The sequence below is a fragment of the Saccopteryx leptura genome, chromosome 3, assembly GCF_036850995.1.
Source record: "Saccopteryx leptura isolate mSacLep1 chromosome 3, mSacLep1_pri_phased_curated, whole genome shotgun sequence".
Taxonomy (NCBI): Eukaryota; Metazoa; Chordata; class Mammalia; order Chiroptera; family Emballonuridae; genus Saccopteryx; species Saccopteryx leptura.
The window spans coordinates 300,013,811-300,031,755 of NC_089505.1; the positions used below are offsets into that span (position 1 = coordinate 300,013,811).

Here is a 17,945-nt window from a genome sequence, read left to right on the forward strand (position 1 = left end):
ACTTTTTTTTTGAGAGAAATGAATCAACTCTCCTTAACCAAAGTCCACTATTATATGGCTTATGGTATTTGTTGGCTTCAGGAAAAAGTCATTATCACTGAGCAAGATAAACCCAATACTATTTCCTCTGTAAACAAACTTTGGTACTTTTAACCAATCGAGTTGATTTCTAATTCTCTTACTTATTCTAATTGAAAAATGAATAGTTTGTGTTGGTGTGAGACAAGGACATGAGCTGTAATTATGTTCAGTGCCTGGGATTCTTTCTTTGATACTGTTTTGCTAGTATTCCAGCTGACATTGAGGCTTTGTGGTGATTGCTTCATTAAAGGGTAAGGATGTCCTAATCAGCTAAAGCATTACTAGAAAGCTGTTGTTTGCCAATACTGTGAGAATATACTGGCTTTTTTTCCCCTTTCTTTATTGAAGGAGAATGTACCACAGCATGTCAGTTACCCAGCCCTACCTCAGTATCAATCATCTTCCCTTGTCTCATTTATGCAAAGTAAGGTTAGAGTTAAAAGACTGTATGATCTTTTTAATTTTCTTCCCTAATTAAATATTAATTTACAAATCACTCAGGTGTTGTATTAAAATACACATAAATCAACTCTCTGGAAATACTAAAAGGATGTATAAACTACACTCAATTTTACCAAACCTCTCCATCGTGGATAGAATCACTCTGCCTGCTCAGACCACTCTCCTTCAACCTCTACGTGAAAGTTCAAGTAAATAATATTTCTAAGTATAAAGCTTTAAACATGGAACCCTTTAGTTTTCCTCGGAAAAACATGGACTGCGTCAATCATTTCTAGAAACGTATAAATCATAGTTGCCATGTTTTTGTATGTTCATATTTCTAGTCTTTAAAATGCAATTGATTTATCTGTGTGGCGTACACACAATATAAGAGTGTTTAGTTGATAATTCTTTTAAGTTATCACATAGGAATGTTTTAAGAAGTTCATCTTAATTGGTTTTATTAAGGTATATGTAACTATGGAATATTGGGTTTTCAAAAAGAGATTTACCAGACTACTGAAAAACATTTCACAAACATATTTCTCTCAGATACAATGGAAAGAAAATACATTTTATAATACGCCTGTATTTTTACCTTCTTTGTCTATTCATATATAAAATTCATTATTGATCTACTAATAACTGAATATTTAAAAGAGAAAACAATTGTATAATTCTTTGTATTTCATGATTCCCATCAATATAATCTCATAACCACCATAACAGTAAGTGTCAGTAAGTTCTTATTATTTTAAAAAGTGTCATTCCTTGCAGGCTAAACCTACCATAATTATTTTCATAAAACTAATCACAGGTCAGGTATTCCAGCAAACATTCCTATTCCCTAAGCAATTACTGCAATGATTTTACATGATTTGTAAATAGTTGTAATGAAGAAAGTTATATGTATAATGTTTAAATCCCTACCAAGAGCCTTTTACTATACAATATTCTTAGTGGCTACCAAATAGAAGCCTCTCCTTTATATCCCATGGAACTATTTTAAAAACCACAGTAGGACTAACACTACAGAGCACATAGGGAAATGCCAAGTTTTCTTTTGGATGAAATATTGGAAAACGTATGTTTGATCACTCAGATTAGTTGGTTATTTTATTTCTATTATGGAGAGAATTTTGTTTGGGTTGTGTATGCATATGTGTGTGTGTGTGTGTGTGTGTGCTTTGGGCCTGAAAGTTAATTTGACTGCTGTCCATAAGTGAAGTGAGCAATTCAGTAATTAACTTTTGTGTTTTAAATGTATGAACTTTAATTAGATTTCATTATAAACAAACAAATGTCAACCATAATTATAAGCTCCTTGGTTTATCCACATATTATCCCTTTTCAAACAAACTTGACGTCAGACAAATTAAAATCAAGCAGCCAGCAATTTTGAGTTGAATTTTACATGATCTGCTGGTAACCTGATTACCTTAACTTCAATATCATTACAGGAAAAGTATTTCAGGAAAAATAATGACAAGAATTCCAACAGGAGACAAGCTTAATCGTATTGATTCAAAAGACGCATTTTCATAGGACCCATGTTAAAGGAATAATGTTATCTTGAATCTACAGTTTCTATTAAAATAAAATTGTCCAGCATGAAAGAGACAATTAAGATTTGTGTCTGCAGAACTAGTGATACTAAACTAACTAACTAATTATCTGGGCCCAATTATCTTATACTTTAAGTAGCAAAGTATCAGTGTGGAGCAACCAACAGGCGTAAGGTTTACAGGTTTATTTACTGACTGGTGTATCTATTAGGACCAAGAACAAGTGGAGCTGTCAGGACATAATGAAGGTAAATGATTAGTTAGCACCAACCCTGAACTCTTCTTCAATGCAATAAGAGTTAATTAAAGTTTACCACCAACATCAACTAAAGCAGGATGTTGATCAGGTTTCAGCATTAAGTGCAAACAGACAATAGTTGCCAGCAATTAGTGCAGCTATCAAATGACATGCAATGATAATTATACATTTAAAACAGCTAAAGACCTGGGGGAGAAAAACTAATCAGCCTCTTGGACGACAAATACTCAAAGGGCAGGAAACAGGTATCAGATTATTTCACTTTAACACTGTAAATCAATAGAATTAAACAAGAGAAGGTTGTATGGGTACATTATCCTAGCGAGAACAATTCACTGGGTCCAGAATGAAATAAATCTGCTTGTATGGGTCTATCAAAGATAAGGACTTCTGTAGCTAAGGAAAATAAGTTACTTTTCAATTACAGTTTCAGAATGAAGTCTGTGGAAACCAAGCTGAGTCTCTTAGTTTTGTGCAAATTCAACAATGCAACAAGTATTATTGCATCATAATTATTGTAATTTAAATCAAGTATTTACTTTCACTCCAAAGTACTGTCAAAAGTACTTTTGCCTAAATGTTATTTTTGTGTTCTCTAATGTTATCTCCCTGAAAAGTTTTTAGATGTTGGGATGGAAATTCTTTTAGTGCAGCAGAATTAAAAACTAAAACCATATTCCATACACTACTAGTTAGGTATTTCCTGATGCCATGCAAATCCATGACTTCAACCTTGCTGAAATCAATGGACCTGCATAAAACGCAACCCTTAAAACAATTTTAGTTCAATTAAGTTACCTCTTTCTTTTCCATAGCTTTTTAAAATTTTTTCACTTATTTATTAATTTTAGAGAGATAAAGAGAAAGAGGCAGGCAGAAACATGAATCTGTTCCTGTATGTGCGTGCACTAACCAGAGATCGAACCCACAGCCTTTATGTATCAGAATGATGCTCTAACCCAGTGGTCCCCAGCCTTCTTTTGGGCCATGGACCAGTTTAATGTCAGAAAATATTTTCACGGACCGGCCTTTAAGGTGGGACGGATAAATGTATCACGAGACTGAGACAAGCGTCAAGAGTGAGTTTTAGACGGATTTAACAGAGGGAATCTGGTCATTTTTTAAAAATAAAACATCGTTCACACTTAAATATAAATAAAACAGAAGTAATGTAAGTTATTTATTCTTTCTCTGCGGACCAGTACCAAATGGCCCACGAACTGGTACCGGTCCACGGCCTGGGGGTTGGGGACCACTGCTTTGTCCAACTGAGCTATGCGGCCAAGGCTCTTTTCCAAAGTTTCTGGCCTGCAGCCTAGAGCAGGTCTCCAGAAATGCACCCATCCTCATGACTTCCACCTCTCCACTTTCCCAACTAACTGTTATGCTTAGGATTTGTATACAACAGTGGCTAATCCTAGTGTCTCCCTAGAGCTAAACCTAAGCCATGGCCAACTCCCAGCACAAAAATGTCTCCCTCCAGAAGCCCTTTCACCCCCTTCAGCACTCCTACCCTCATTGGTCCTGACATTTTCACTTCAGCCATGACAAATGAGCTGATGGCTCTGATGTGACTGCACAGGAGGATGGCTTTATCTAAAGATATATCATCAACTCTCATCACCCTCTGCTAATATGGCTCTTCTGTGTTAATGTGTTGTGAAAATTTGAAGAAATTTTTGTGTAAATATATGCACTTTAAGTTGTAAGAGACCAACTTAATCAAAAGGAGAAAAGGGAAGCCAGAGTGGATAGGATCAGGGGAAGGGAAAAAAAAAAAAAGCCTCGCATTCACTGAATGTTGCTCTTGGGATTTAAGTAACTCTACTCAACCTCTGCCCCACTGAGAGCCAGCCAGCTGACTGTCTCTTAAAGGTCCCTTCCTCTCACCATGAGCAGGCAGCCAGAGCAGTGCAGAATTTGTGAGGTAGCACAAATAAATCACCTAGGATAAATATGGCTAAACCATCACTGGCCCATTTCTTTGTTTCTACCTCAGGGTGGTGCAGATTTTATTCTCAAGCCCTTAATTTCCTATATTATTAAATCTCTCTAAATCCATTCTAGTGGAGGGATTGTCAACACCCATTTGACTCCAAGATCACTGTTTTCCTCCATTAGAAAGTAGTAACACTTTTCCAACTGGTGTTAAACGTGAAATTCTTCAAGCTTCAAAGGACGGGAGAGGGGAGGCTTTCCATCTGGCATAAACCCCACCTTCAGGTGAAGTGAGAACCCAGGTTCCAGCTCCACAGATCTTGTTATGTATACTACAGAGTTGACAGAGGAGACACTTGTTATAACCTCTTCTGTCAATTCATCCGAGGACACACAGCCCATCGGAGTCCACTGTAGCATAACAGACCTCGGGAGAAGAGGTCAGGCTTTGAGTAAAGTGCTATTCACTGTTGGACCATGCAAGGAGCTCTTTATTCCTGCTCTTATTGGCATCCGTCCCCCTTTACTAGAGTAAGAACAAAGCCAAGTGCTCGTGTGAGGTTTATGAATAAATCAGAGGTGAGCCACTTTAAGTGCGGACCACGATTTCCTTGTTGACAGTGAGCACTTAAACAGGCTTCTATGACCAGCAACATCGCACAAACCACAATGATTCCTCATTGGCACCCCGCTTCAGTCCAACAACTACCCGCGCACCCCCTTCTCCCTTTTCACTTTTCAGGCAATTCTTATCCTGTCTCTAGCAGTTTGGTTTTACAATCCCAGAGTATCCAGCCTGTCCTAGGGTCATCATTGTACCAGCTGAAATCTTGCTTTGCTGGGAAAGATTCCACAAATAAAAAAAAATCTTCTACATCACAGAAATTATTCTCTTATTACTAATATAGACTCTTTGGGTATGTAAGGGGCTAAGCCAACTAAGGTGAAAAATGTTGAATGATTGGAATACACACACACATTCTCTCTCTCTCTCTCTCTCTCATCAGCTGCACTCTGTAGTTATGTGATATTTCCCAGGAATTTCTCTGAGCTTCAGTTTCCTTATGGGTTAAACAAGGGAATTGTTCTATACCCCTTCTGACTGCAACAATCTATGGTACTACTATAAAATCCCATTTAGATTGTGCTGGAAGATAGTTTTTTTCTATGGAATTTTCCAAGACAGACCCAGATGTTTTTAAGGTTGTATATTTCTTATCAGTACCTAGATTGCAAGAGGAGAGGCAGATTCCAGTACTATAGTAAACTGAAGTTTCCTATTTATGTTTTTAATTAACTATCATTTATTTTTTTAATTCATTCAATAGATATTTATTGAGGGTATTTATCAAGGACTGGCCAATAATGTCCATCACTATAAATACAGTGATTAAACAGATGTGAGTGCTGCCCTCATGGAGGATGAAACTTTTTGAGGAAACAGTTAAATAAGCATATCATAAAAAATGCTGAAATGTTAATTGGTTTCTTCTGATATAATACAGCCTTACCCTATCAGTATTCATTGAACACTTTATCTTAAATAAACATGCTTCCAATGAACCGTCAAGTCCAGGGCCACTTATAAATGACCAGAACATAGGCAAGCACATATTTTTATTTTTAATAAAAACTGTAACAAAGATTGTGAACCAAACATATAGAAATGTAAAGCAAAAATCAAACTCAAAGCTCAGAAAATACATTTCAAATATACACTTATATTTCCTATAAAAATATAAATAATAATTTAAATGTATATCTCATATATATATCACAATGGGAAATTATTATAAATTTAAAAGAAGTATAATAGAAATTGATTTTTTTGTTTAGATGTCCAAAAAATGTATTTATAAATTTATTAACCTTATAATGAATCTCATAATCTTTGAATCTGAGTATTCTCCCACTGAATAATGCATTACTGTAAGAAGATAAAGGACTATGATTTTCTCCATGAGATAAACCAGGAAGAGGTGCATAACTTGGCTATAAAATCCCCCAAGAAAATTGAAGGGTTCTATAATATTGCTGGATTATTAATAACTGGATCTCTTCTCTAGGTTGGTATAAATTTTGATGTACAGGGTACCATGTATCAGTAGCTATACTCCTTTCATGGCATATCAAAATATCATAATATCAAGTATATAGAAAGGTATTCTGTGTCATCTAATCCAGATGGGGGAAATCCTCTAACTCAATGGCTCTCAAGCAGGCTGGGTCAACTTCAAGACTAAAATAAGATTTGTGTCTCTTCTATTATTGTATATAATGGACAGCCTGGAATCTTGAGTTCAAGTGGATAAGACTAAGGTCTGAATTATTTAAAAACAGTTTCTGTTCTAATATGCTTCTTAGATAAAAGACCCAGAAATGCATTAAGCATCTATCTAGAAGCCCCTCAGAACCAAAGCAAAGTGTGATGGTGTAGTTGCAGATAATGAGATAGAGGACTGTCTGCCTAGAGCCATCGAGGTATCTGTTAATGCGAAAATATGAGAAGAAGGATATTAGACATTGCCCCATTCTTCGGTATACCCGCTGCCCAATTCCTAGCTCCTTCCCTTGTGGGGAGAGGGATATCCCTACTCAAAAGGTTCATGAAGATTTGCTTTAATCAAATGTACTTTGCTTGAGCATTACATGAAAAACAGCCATTGAAAATGAAGAGAAAGGGAACACAGAGTCTCCAGCCCTGTCACATCCACTTACTTGAATGTTCACAACACTTTAGTTTTCTGTAACATCTACAATAACTTTGAGGAAAAGAGAAAACTGAGGCTCAGAAAGATTAAACAAGTTGGAGAGGGTCACCATCCCTAATAAGAAGTGAACCGGGTGTCTCATAGATCTAACACAATTGCTATTGGGTGTATTGAGTTGTCCAAAAATGGAGGAGATAGTCAAACATCTAAAACTCAAGTTAAAATAAACTAATTTAACAAGGGAAAAAGAATCCAAAGTAAAGAGCATCAAAGAATGTCCGGTTTTAAAACTAAGGGCTATTATTTCTGCACAGCATGTTGCCTCTAAAACATCACAGCCCTCATTGTTTTCACTCACTGTCATTATATGGAATAGAAACTTACTCTTCTTAACACTGTGGTCGTCATTATTAAGAATGCATTTTAAGGCACTGAGATCATCAGTGCTTTTATGAATCATAGACTCTTCTTGACCATTCAAAGCACCTCGTCTAACCTCCTATGTAAGCAAAAATATGTTTACAGGCAGTGTTAAGTGGCCATCCAGATTCTGCTTATCTCCTTTTAGTAATAAGAGACCTCACTCTCTGAGAGGGGAGAGTTCCCCTGTGGGGTTCATCTCTGACATTTTCCTTTGCCTCTCCTCACTATTTCCATCACCCTCGCATTTAGTCATGTAACAAACTCTTTGCCGAGCAGCCAATGTAGTTGCATGACCATTGTTCCAAGAGTTGGGATGTCTGGGTTCTTGTGCAGACACTGTCCTACCTTGCTGGGTAACTCTACAACCACCTCTTATATTCTATAGCCACGACTTCAAATGAGCTGGTTGAACTGAAGTTCTAAGGCAGTTTCCAGCTTTATCATTTTTGCAAGTTTTCAGTTACTTTATAACCATACCTGCTCTTCTGTTGTGACCATGTTGTCCAGTCCTTAGAAAATAAAAGAAATTCAGTCTACAGAAGGAAGATTTGACAGGTTACCCCTATGAATATATCTAAAGAGGGAAGTGGCACTAACATAAAAAGAGGGTAGAAGTATGTGTGTGCATGTGTGTGTGTCTGTACACACACTCCTACTTTGCATCTACTAATACAAAAGAGATGACTCATTCCTAATTAATTAGTGGCTCAGAAAGTTTTATGTATCCATTGCATTATTCCTAAATATATGGAGGGAAAGACAAACAATCATATTTTAGAGACTGCATATGAATAGCCTTTCAGGTTTAGTGGAAAGACTAGGAAATGAATGGCTTCTTCAGTTTACTCTTCTAAGCAGGCAAATTTTAAGATTCTCCACCGACTTCCCTCTCACAAAGTTTTTTCATTTTGTTTTGTTGTTAGCAGGTGGCACCCACCAGCTCATAGGTTTTTGTATTTTAACATGGTTAAAGCTATGGATTTCTCTTCTTCTTAGCAGTGAAGGAACAGAATTTTATGGACAGATATAAAATGCATATTTTAACCCCAAAGTCAGTTATCCCTGACTAAAATGATTTAGATCTGAGTAATTACTTGTAAGACACTTTCTGGTTTTATAGCTAGGACACAGTGGGACCTACAGAGTTTGTCCTTAGAGGTACATGCTATAATGGGTACCATTCAGCAATTATCAGCTGCCTACTGTCCTATCCCCAGGACAAGCAAACATCAGAAATGATCAATCATCTAAATATATGATGCTAGTGTGTGACCCCTGACCTGGATGACTAAAACACCTCCCCAAGACTTGTCTGGGGCTGTCAAGGCATTATGACATATTAACAAAGTCAAGCTGCCCAAATTCTTAAATTTTATGTACGTATTTTTAATCTCTAGAATGTTAAAGTGGCTAATTATATCAGAGATAAGCTGCTTGCCAAATACGTTAGTGTCAAAGCCATTTTGAAATTGTGTGCACACATTCCTAAGTACCTCACAATGGCAAGATAGCAAAAAAAAAAAAATCACTCACAAACCTTTAAAGGAGAAGGAGAGTGGTGAGCAGCCGTTCCTGGACACAGGACTGGATGTCAAACGTGAAACTATGTCAACCTTTCAAGGCAACTTGTGAACCTCTGACACTAGGGAGTTAACAGAACATCAAATCCAGCAAGATCACAGGAGCACAATCTTTATGCAAGAAAATAATGCCATTGAGCCCTCATTAAAAGACCATTTTGTCCTTAGCCATCAAAGGCTGTGAGCCCATGAAGATCTTGGTTATATTATCAGGGATAACCAAAACAAGTGCCAAGAGCCATTGTGCCCTTAGTTCTCACATGTGTCCATCTGCTCACATATAAACATATATTCTACTTTCTGTCTGATTCCTCAAATCTCGATATCGGAATACCCTGGGCTTTTGCCCATTTCCTAAGAATGCAGACATCACATAAGCTACCATTAACCCATGTGTGATCCACTTCCATGGTGGCTGGAAAGCTGCCAGACACAACACATGCTGCTTGGTTAACAATGTCTTAAAATATAAATGAATTTATTTTTTAAATTAACACATTTTTCTTATGGAAATACCTTAATAAGCCCTTGTACATGTAAAAAAAAAAAATAACCTCCATGTGGAATTTTTTTTGTTCTTTTAAGACTTTTTGCAAGCATATCATAAAACTTAGCCATAAAACTTTCTGAAACAATCCAGAATTTCTTGACAAATTTTTAAAAGGACTCTAGTAAAGAATTTTGGGGACTTTATATAACAAAGATCAAACACTTTTCCTTTACAATATTCTGTACTCAAGAGGCAACCCTTATACTTTAATTTACGTGAAAACACTTCTGATTTCCCAAGTTTCTATGTAACCATCTTAATAGCGCCGCAGCCCTGAACCGTTAAGGTGATGAGGAGAACCGGGGTTCTACAACCTAACAACAAAACAAGGAAGGGTAATATCTGGTAGAATCTTTTACTCCAGCTCTGGGGCAGAGCTTCCATGGCTCATTTGTGGTGACCCCAGACCGGAAAGAGCTTATTTAAAATGTATACACATAAATAATTACCCACCCTGCATTTGATTTACATATGTACAAAAGAACCAATTCCCACCTTCCAAAGTGTCTTAACACTTAAGGTATTTTAACTGTCCTAATTATGGCTAAAGAAAGCTCATTTAGAGCCCTGATCATGTTGTCAACTGATAACTATTACAGACCTAAGGAGTGACAAGAGAAACCTCTCCTGCAGATGTTTCCAAGAGTGAACATACAGTACTTGGCCACTTTTTAAAAGACTTCTCTCTAAATGAAATACACAATACACCCACGAGGCAACACTAGAGATGAATGAAATCCTAAGAAAATAACTGTATCATCTTGTGCTATCCACTCCCAGCCACAAAAGCTGATAGGCAACTTACAACATTAACCATTGCCCCAAGTCAGAATACACAAGTCTTTCCCAAGTGAGGTGTTCTGCCAGCAGAGACAGCTGGTGGGTAGCCAATGGAGGGGGCGAGCTACCATATATTCCATCATTAACTGAATTAAGTATCCACACCAAACTACTGGCCTTTTCTAAAATAACTTTTTTGCCAACGGAGTGCTGGAGATTCCTGGCACCCAATAGCCAATATGTGACCAGCCTAGCATGTTTCTAAAAACTCTTCAACACACAAACCTCTGTTTATCATCCTCTAGCTACGCTGTTGTCATACATATTACTTCCCCGTGATGATGAAAACTGAGGGCATCTTCTAAAGTTGCTGTAACCCGAACCCCTGCTTGTTTTCTCAAGTCCTGGACAAACATAACTTTAGAGAGAGCAGAGCATAGGAGTAAAGAAAGGGGAGACTGCATTTTCATCTTCCTTTCATCTCAGTTATCCAGTCAGCCATTCAGGACCCTATTCAACAGAGCTTTTCATTATGCAAAAAAATGCTAATCCTTTTCCGATGCTTTCACACTTGTATAAACCCCCATTCCTCCAACTGAAAAGCAATTATATCAGTTTACCTTTCTGTCAAAAACAGGATTAATATTCCTATAACAGAATCTCCTGTCTTTTCCTATCTTTTTGCTTTAGGAGACTAAAGAATATTAGTAGAGGCATTCTGAGAACAAGAATACATTATTCTAAACATGCTGATGCTAACCAGTCGGTGGAGAAAGGAGAATAACCCTAAGAGGACAGAGTCCTTCAGTTCCTGCAGAAACTCTTTCCTGGGACATAACTGACCTCCCCTTTGCAGATGCCCGGAGAGTGAGACTCACTCTGGTCTATTAATCAGAAACAAATTATGAAAGAATGTCGTTGGACTGGTTGACACTATCCCATCTTGGGAGACTCAGGAACAGCTTAGTAACAATGTCCTGTTCATGGGTAATGAACAGCCATGACAAATGGAGCAGCACAACTATTTATTTGCATATGCAAATTCTCACACAAGGGAAACATGTACAAACAAGTGTCATTGTAAGGTGGATTAGGCAAACAACGCTTTCTTTTTAGGACATTCTGCAGCCCAGAACATTAGTCAGCACAATTAAACCAGTCTCCATGGAGACTAATGAAATTTCACCATGGTATGAGTTAAATTAGATAGCTAGTTATGTGTTTCCACAATCCAACTTGAAATCCATTATGGTTTCAGAACAATACAGCAATTGTGCCTAGCTGATCTTCGCCAGCCCAACAAGCTCCTAAGTTGACAATTTGCATATGTTAATATAATTAAGCACTAATTACATGAAACTTGTACATATTCACAAGCACTTTCCCTGGGTGCTTTTCAGTTTGAACCTTGGCCAAGTCTTTAACCCTTAGAATGGTCTTAGGGAGAAAAAAAAAACTCTGCCTGTGGGTACAGCCCCTAGGCAGACACAGAAAGCCTCCTCATTTATAAGCACAAAGCTTAACCTGGCTTCTCATATTTCCAGCAACAATGACAAAAAATATTTGGTGAGTGTGCTAGGGACCAAGAAAAAGGGAAGAGGGAGCAGAGGGGATGGATTAGTCTTTGAAGACTCATAACCAGTTATCTTCTCATGGGTAAGCAATGACATTCATTTCAAGAAAACGTTAAGGAAGAATTTGCTCTCACCAACAGTATTGAGTCTTGGGAAACGAGAATGATTAGACAACAGCAAAAATAGCAAGTGGAGAAGGAAGAAGGAGCTAGCAGCACCTAATGAGCTTTATATAAATATATGCAGAGGCAATTAAGCAATGTTAATTACTATGACAGCAGTTAATTGAATATAATTAGGTATTTTAAGCCACTGAATAAAGCATAGTTAACATTAATTTTATTGAGATTAATTGTAAATAAGGATAGATTAACTCTATGTTTTGACAGGCATAAAAAGTAGTTCTGCAAATGAAGCAGGAGCATGGCCACCAGTCCAAAAAATCATATATTATTTTAATGTCACACCTCAGAATCATCTCCTCAATAAACATGACTTTTCAAACCTAAACAGACAGGAATCTTGAAGAAAAACAAACAGCTTGCAGAGATTAAAGAGCCTTTTGTCCTTTTTCATGTGCATTTCTTTTAACAGACTAAATTAAGCGAGTCTGGTGTACGTTTTTTAGGAAGGAACATTTCACACTGAATGGAAAAAATGTTCTATCACATATGAAATTCATGCAGCTGTGCGGAACTTGGTCCAGATGGTTTCAGACTATAAAACACCACCAAATGATAGACAGTAGGCCTTCCCAAGATGATGTGATAAAGTCACAATCTTTTATTTTGACCTCCCAAATTTCTGCTTTGTATTATTTCCAGCCAAATCACATCTTTTCTTTCATGATTGTATTTCTCCAAGAGGGTTAAAAGACACATTGTGCCTACTGAGTGCTAGAAATAAATGTAAAAGGAATGGAAGGCCTCCTTTCACAGATAGCAGCTCAGTCATTCAGCCACAAAGTGTCATGATAGCTATGACAACAATGTATGCAGATGACAATACTCGAGGAGGACTCTTACAAACAATGGTGTCTAGAAATATTTCTTAGGAAAATACTGCTAAATGAAAATCCCTCCCAAATACTTTCACAGCCAGCTACACGCCTAGTCTTTAAGAAAATTAACACAGTCCTCAAGAATGCTGAACAAATTACTAATAAGAAAGGCACTTCAATTGATTTTGAAATAAATCAATAGGTGATTAACATAATATTTTTAAAGCAGCAGCAGCTGGTATGTGTGTGTGTATGTGTGTGTGTATAACAGAAACATATATATTATGTTTCCAATACCTCTCAGCTCTTAATCAAATAAGGGCTTTTTGCCACCGAGCCTGCCTCCCAACTTCTTTAGGGTGCCCTTAGTCTTTATAACCCAAATCCTAAAATGGTCTGTGAAACAAGACTACAACAAGCCATTCTGCAGTGAAAGATTTTAAATCATCCAGGCTCTTCTAATAGACTTGAGACTTATTGAGGTAGAAACCATAAAAAATGAAGAAGGGAAATTTAATCCCTGAAATATTGATTTGCACATTAATATCATATAGGCAGAGGGCAATTTGGCTTCGTGGAAATGACACATTGTCGACCCTTGGTGAAGTCAGAGCCAATCTAACTGCTGAACATGTCTGAATCTCAAGAGTTATTAAGGGCCTCCCTTCTTGCCTTTATGACTTTTCTTCAGCCTACCAATGCAATCTTAAATGTATTATCTTTAAGAAATAATTGTAAAACCTCAGGGGTTTTCCAGTTAATGGAAGGGAGGCCAAACCACATCAGATGCTGAAATGCAACATTAAACCCTTGCAATCAACAAAAGCACCTCAATTCTCATCCATCCAGGGCAGGATCTAATATTGTTATTAAAGATAATCAAATTTCATTGTGTAAATTTAGGTTCATGGTCAGAATGGAAGCAGTAAATTCTGCAATATTAAACAGCGATTTTTCTCAGCCTCCTCTGTTTTCCTTGCTGGTGCAGCATCTTTTCAAATAATTCAACTAGCTCAAAATTCATGAACAGATTTGAGCTCATCTGCAAAAAAAAACTGCAGTAGATGACAATAGAGCTGAATAGGTTTTCCTTTGGTTTTAACTTCAAGTGGCAACTTTCATTTCCTAGACCCAGAGTCCACTCTCCCTGTCTGACCTCACAGTTGGTGCCATGGCTTTGACTTACACAGCTGGTTTACCTGACCTTTCTTTGTTCCTTAGGTACATTTCACTTTTCAGATTTATGGTATTCCCCCCATATTTCATTGCCTGTATCTTCATTGCCATAAAAATGAAAACACCTCAATATCACTTTTTTAATCCAAAAGCAACCAGCTATTGAATAAACACACCATGAAGCTCTCTCCCCAGTTACTGCCATAAATATTAAAACCATTTAAAAAATAACTATAAACCTTATGATCCCCACACTGAAGCCAGGTGCAAGAGGTTAAAACAGCTGGCTAGCCATCTTTTATTTTTGTGTGCCTTCCTGCTGATTGAAACCACAAATGTTGAAAACTACCAAATATTCCCTTAAGAATTTTTTTTAAGAAGAAGAGGGAAAAGGGAAAATTTTCATTTTCTTTAATATGCTCCTCTAAAGAGAAGAAAAACTCTAAAACACAATCAGTCACAGAAGTAGTGAAATAATCGCAAACATCTCCTTTCTGTTGTATTTAAACCATCCTTTCCAACAACTATGCATAATTGTTTTTTACTCTTCCAGTTAGAAAAGAGAAAAAGAGGTAAAAGGAAAGAGAGAAAGAAAGTCGGAGCCTGCTCTGTCAGTTTCACCAGTAAATATAAAGTAAAACAAGTGTTGACGGCACCGAGAGTGTTACATACCCGGGCTGTGTTTTTGCACTGCTCTCAATGGAAGCGATCGATGCCCGTGTCACTGTCGCGTCCCAATCGCAGCCAAGTCTCAGCCTTAATCTAAGCAACACCCGAAAAGGCAGCGGCAGCCGCAGCCTCTCCCTGACTCTTCCATCCATCCAACCAACTAAAAATATAATACTACATATGAGCTTTAAGCACTCCACGTTTATAGAGATCAAGCCACTGAAAATCCTGGAGAACACAATAATAATAAAAAAAAAAAAAACCTTTCTGTCTCTTGTCTCTCTCTCCACCCTCTCTTCCTCTCTCCTCTCTCTGCTCTCTGTCTCTCCTTTTGCCATCTACATGATCCTTGATTAAACATGGAACAGAGTTAATAAAAAAAAAAAAAAAAGACGGGGGGGGGGGCGGTAAGGACTCAAGGAGAGGAAATGCAACTGTCAGAAATCGGGACCGCCAGATTTCCTGGTGAACCTGCCTCTGTCTGAGTCAGTGTCAATCCACCATCTTCCGCCAGTGAACTTGTCTTTGGGTTTTTGTTTGGTTTAGGGGGGTTGTTGCTGTTGTGTGTGTGTGCTTTTTTTGGAAGGGGGGAGGGGAAAGCCAAGGTGGGGGCTGGCGGTGGGGGAGCAGAGAGAAAGCGTGTGAGTCTGTGAGTGTGTGTTGAGTGTGAGTGTGTGTGTGTGTGTGCAGGGGTCGGCGTTGGGGGGGGGGGGCGTGTGCGCGATCTGAACCTTTGGTACCTACAAGGAGGGTGTCTCACCGAACGGTAGCTAAGACCTCACCGGAACCGCGCGGAAGTGAGGAGCCGCGGCCGAAGGCGGCCGCCGGAGCCTGGTCTCCGGGCCGGACTCCAGCCCGAGAGCCAACAGGAGCCCCCAGCCCGGACCGCAGGTAACAAAGAAATACACACCAGCGCACCGTCTTCTGGGGGGAGGGGGGCCAGGATGGGGAGCCTTCTGTAACTTGGACATCGGCTGAGAAACTTTATATGATCCATGAGAAATTTTATTATTTTTTTCTAATAGAAAAGAGCAGAAAGAGTGGGGGAGGGGGACGGAGACAGAAGTAGAAGGCAGGCGAGACCCGACGCATTCCAGCCCCTGTGCCTCGCGCGGCTGTCGGCCGGAAGGCGCACTTGATGCCGGAGAGGCGAGAGAGGTGAAGTTCGTTTGCAGACCTGGAACCCATTTGGGGGGGGCGGGGAATAAATCGGTTCCCACAGCCCCCCCCGCCCCCCCCGTACACACACACACACACACACACACACACACACACACACACACACACACACACACACCTTGCCCTCAGCCAAAAAGAAAGGGAACGATTCTGGACCCAGAGCCACGGACATCTATGCTCTGGTCTAACGGGCACCCGGCAGCCCAAGCCCCGAGAGGTGGCCGCGTCCGGGTGGGTCCCTGGCCCCCAGGCCCGGCGATCCCGCCTCCTAACGGACCTGCCTTCCGTGCGTCGGCGCCCGAGTCCCCCCGCTGCCCTCCCGCCCGGTAGCAGTCGCGGGCTCTGCCCGCCGCCGCCGCTCGGCGCAGTGTCTCCCCGAAGCCCGGGGCCGGCCCACGCCCCGGCCTCCCGGAGCCTCAGCCCAGGGCGCGCGGACCCGGGCCTCCGCCTGGCCGGCGCTGGAGCCCTTCGCAGCACTCCAGGAAGGGAAGCGGGGTGGCAGGAGGAGGAGGAAGAAATCCAGACTGAATAAGGGGTAGGGGGTGGGGGAGCCGGGAGAGGGGCTCCGACCCCACCGTCCGGCAGCCAAACTTTCGGAGGATGGGTGCGCTGGAAGGGGCATCGCGACCTCCGCGCGGAGCGAGCGGGGACCCGGCAGTGCCCGCGCCGCCGCGAGCTGACAGCCTTCCGCGCCGCCAGAAAGCCCGGGCTCGCGCTTCAGACAGAACCCGAAAAGACAGGAAAAAGGAGATCCAACTGCTCGCCAGACGTGGGAATCCACCACTGAATCCAAAAGTTAAATCCCGAAAAACGCAGCTCCCCGAAGAAAGTGGGAAATCGGGCCCCTCGGGCCCCCTCCCTCCCTCCGCGGAGCAAATCCTCGAGCCAAAAAAAGGGGGGAAAGAGATAGAAAAGGGGCGTAGAGCGGAAGGGATGGTCGGGATGCGGGGACGTGAGCGGGAGCGAGCGAGCCGGGGGCAGAGAGAGAGGCGGAGAGGGAGAGAGAGCGAGCGAAATATCAAAGATTGTGCAAGATCAGGCTGGAAAGATAATCGATACTCGACCTAAATTTAACACAAACTACTCAATAAAAGTTAAAGAAAAAACTTACTTTCCATTTCCCCTGCAGTTCCTACGCGATCTTCGCCTCTTTTTTGTTTTGCTTTTATTTTACTTACAGCTGATCACATCCAAGTAAAACGAGAGGGTTCATTAAAAAAAAAAATTAAAAAAAAATAAAAAAAATAATCCTCGAACTTTATTGGGTGAAAATAAAAACGCTGGAGCAGAAAGTGGGGGGCATGGAGCGGTCCTCGGGGGTCCGGGAGGAGTTAAAGCATGTGCCCACCGCAGTCTCGCTGTTTGGTTGTGAAGGGGTTGGGAAAAGGAGGAAAGGAAATGAAAATCCGATATGTCTTTATTCTGCTAATTATTATCGTTTTAGCCCTGTTTAAAAAAATGGCTGATTAAGTTGAGTGCGCATGTCTTTGTGTGTCTATTCCCGATATGCACTCTGGGAATGAGAGAGGAGAGCGAGGGAGAGGGAGAGGGAGAGGGGGGAGAGAGAGGTGTAATTAGTGAGGTGATCAACATTCCCCAGACTGCAAATGACGCGCAGCCCGGACTCGGAGCAGCCCGGAGCCTCGCGGCTTCCAGGGCTTGGAGGGCGGCTGCGGGAACCCGGGACGCGGCGACCACGGAGAGGGCAGGGACCAGGACCTCGGGGCTCGCACCCCACGCGCCCCTGAGCGCGCGCGACTCCCAAACTTCATTAGACACATAGACACACACACACACACACACACACACACACACACACTCACACTCAACAAGGAGGGGGGGCGGTCAAACCTAAATACCGCCAAAGCAGTGCCCTTTAACCACTCGATTTTTTTTTTCTTTTTAATTTTAATGAGGCAAAGTCATTATTAGCGGACCAGAGATTTGTTTACTAGAGAGCTTTAACGAGAAATGTGAGTTAGGGCAATGGAGAGGTTTGCTTTGCCTAGTGGCTTCTGC

General features: G+C 40.4%; 1 protein-coding gene across 3 annotated transcripts in view; it reads right to left on the minus strand.

The window, feature by feature from the left end:
• The window catches only part of ZFHX4 (zinc finger homeobox 4), a 186,909-nt gene extending 169,593 nt beyond the window's left edge, over window positions 1-17,316 (minus strand). For all 3 annotated transcript variants that reach the window (XM_066378854.1, XM_066378856.1, XM_066378853.1), the window contains exon 1: window positions 17,038-17,316. The gene's annotated coding sequence lies outside the window, so the exon portion shown is untranslated. The remainder of the gene's footprint in view (window positions 1-17,037) is intronic.
• Between the last annotated feature and the right edge of the window lie 629 nt (window positions 17,317-17,945).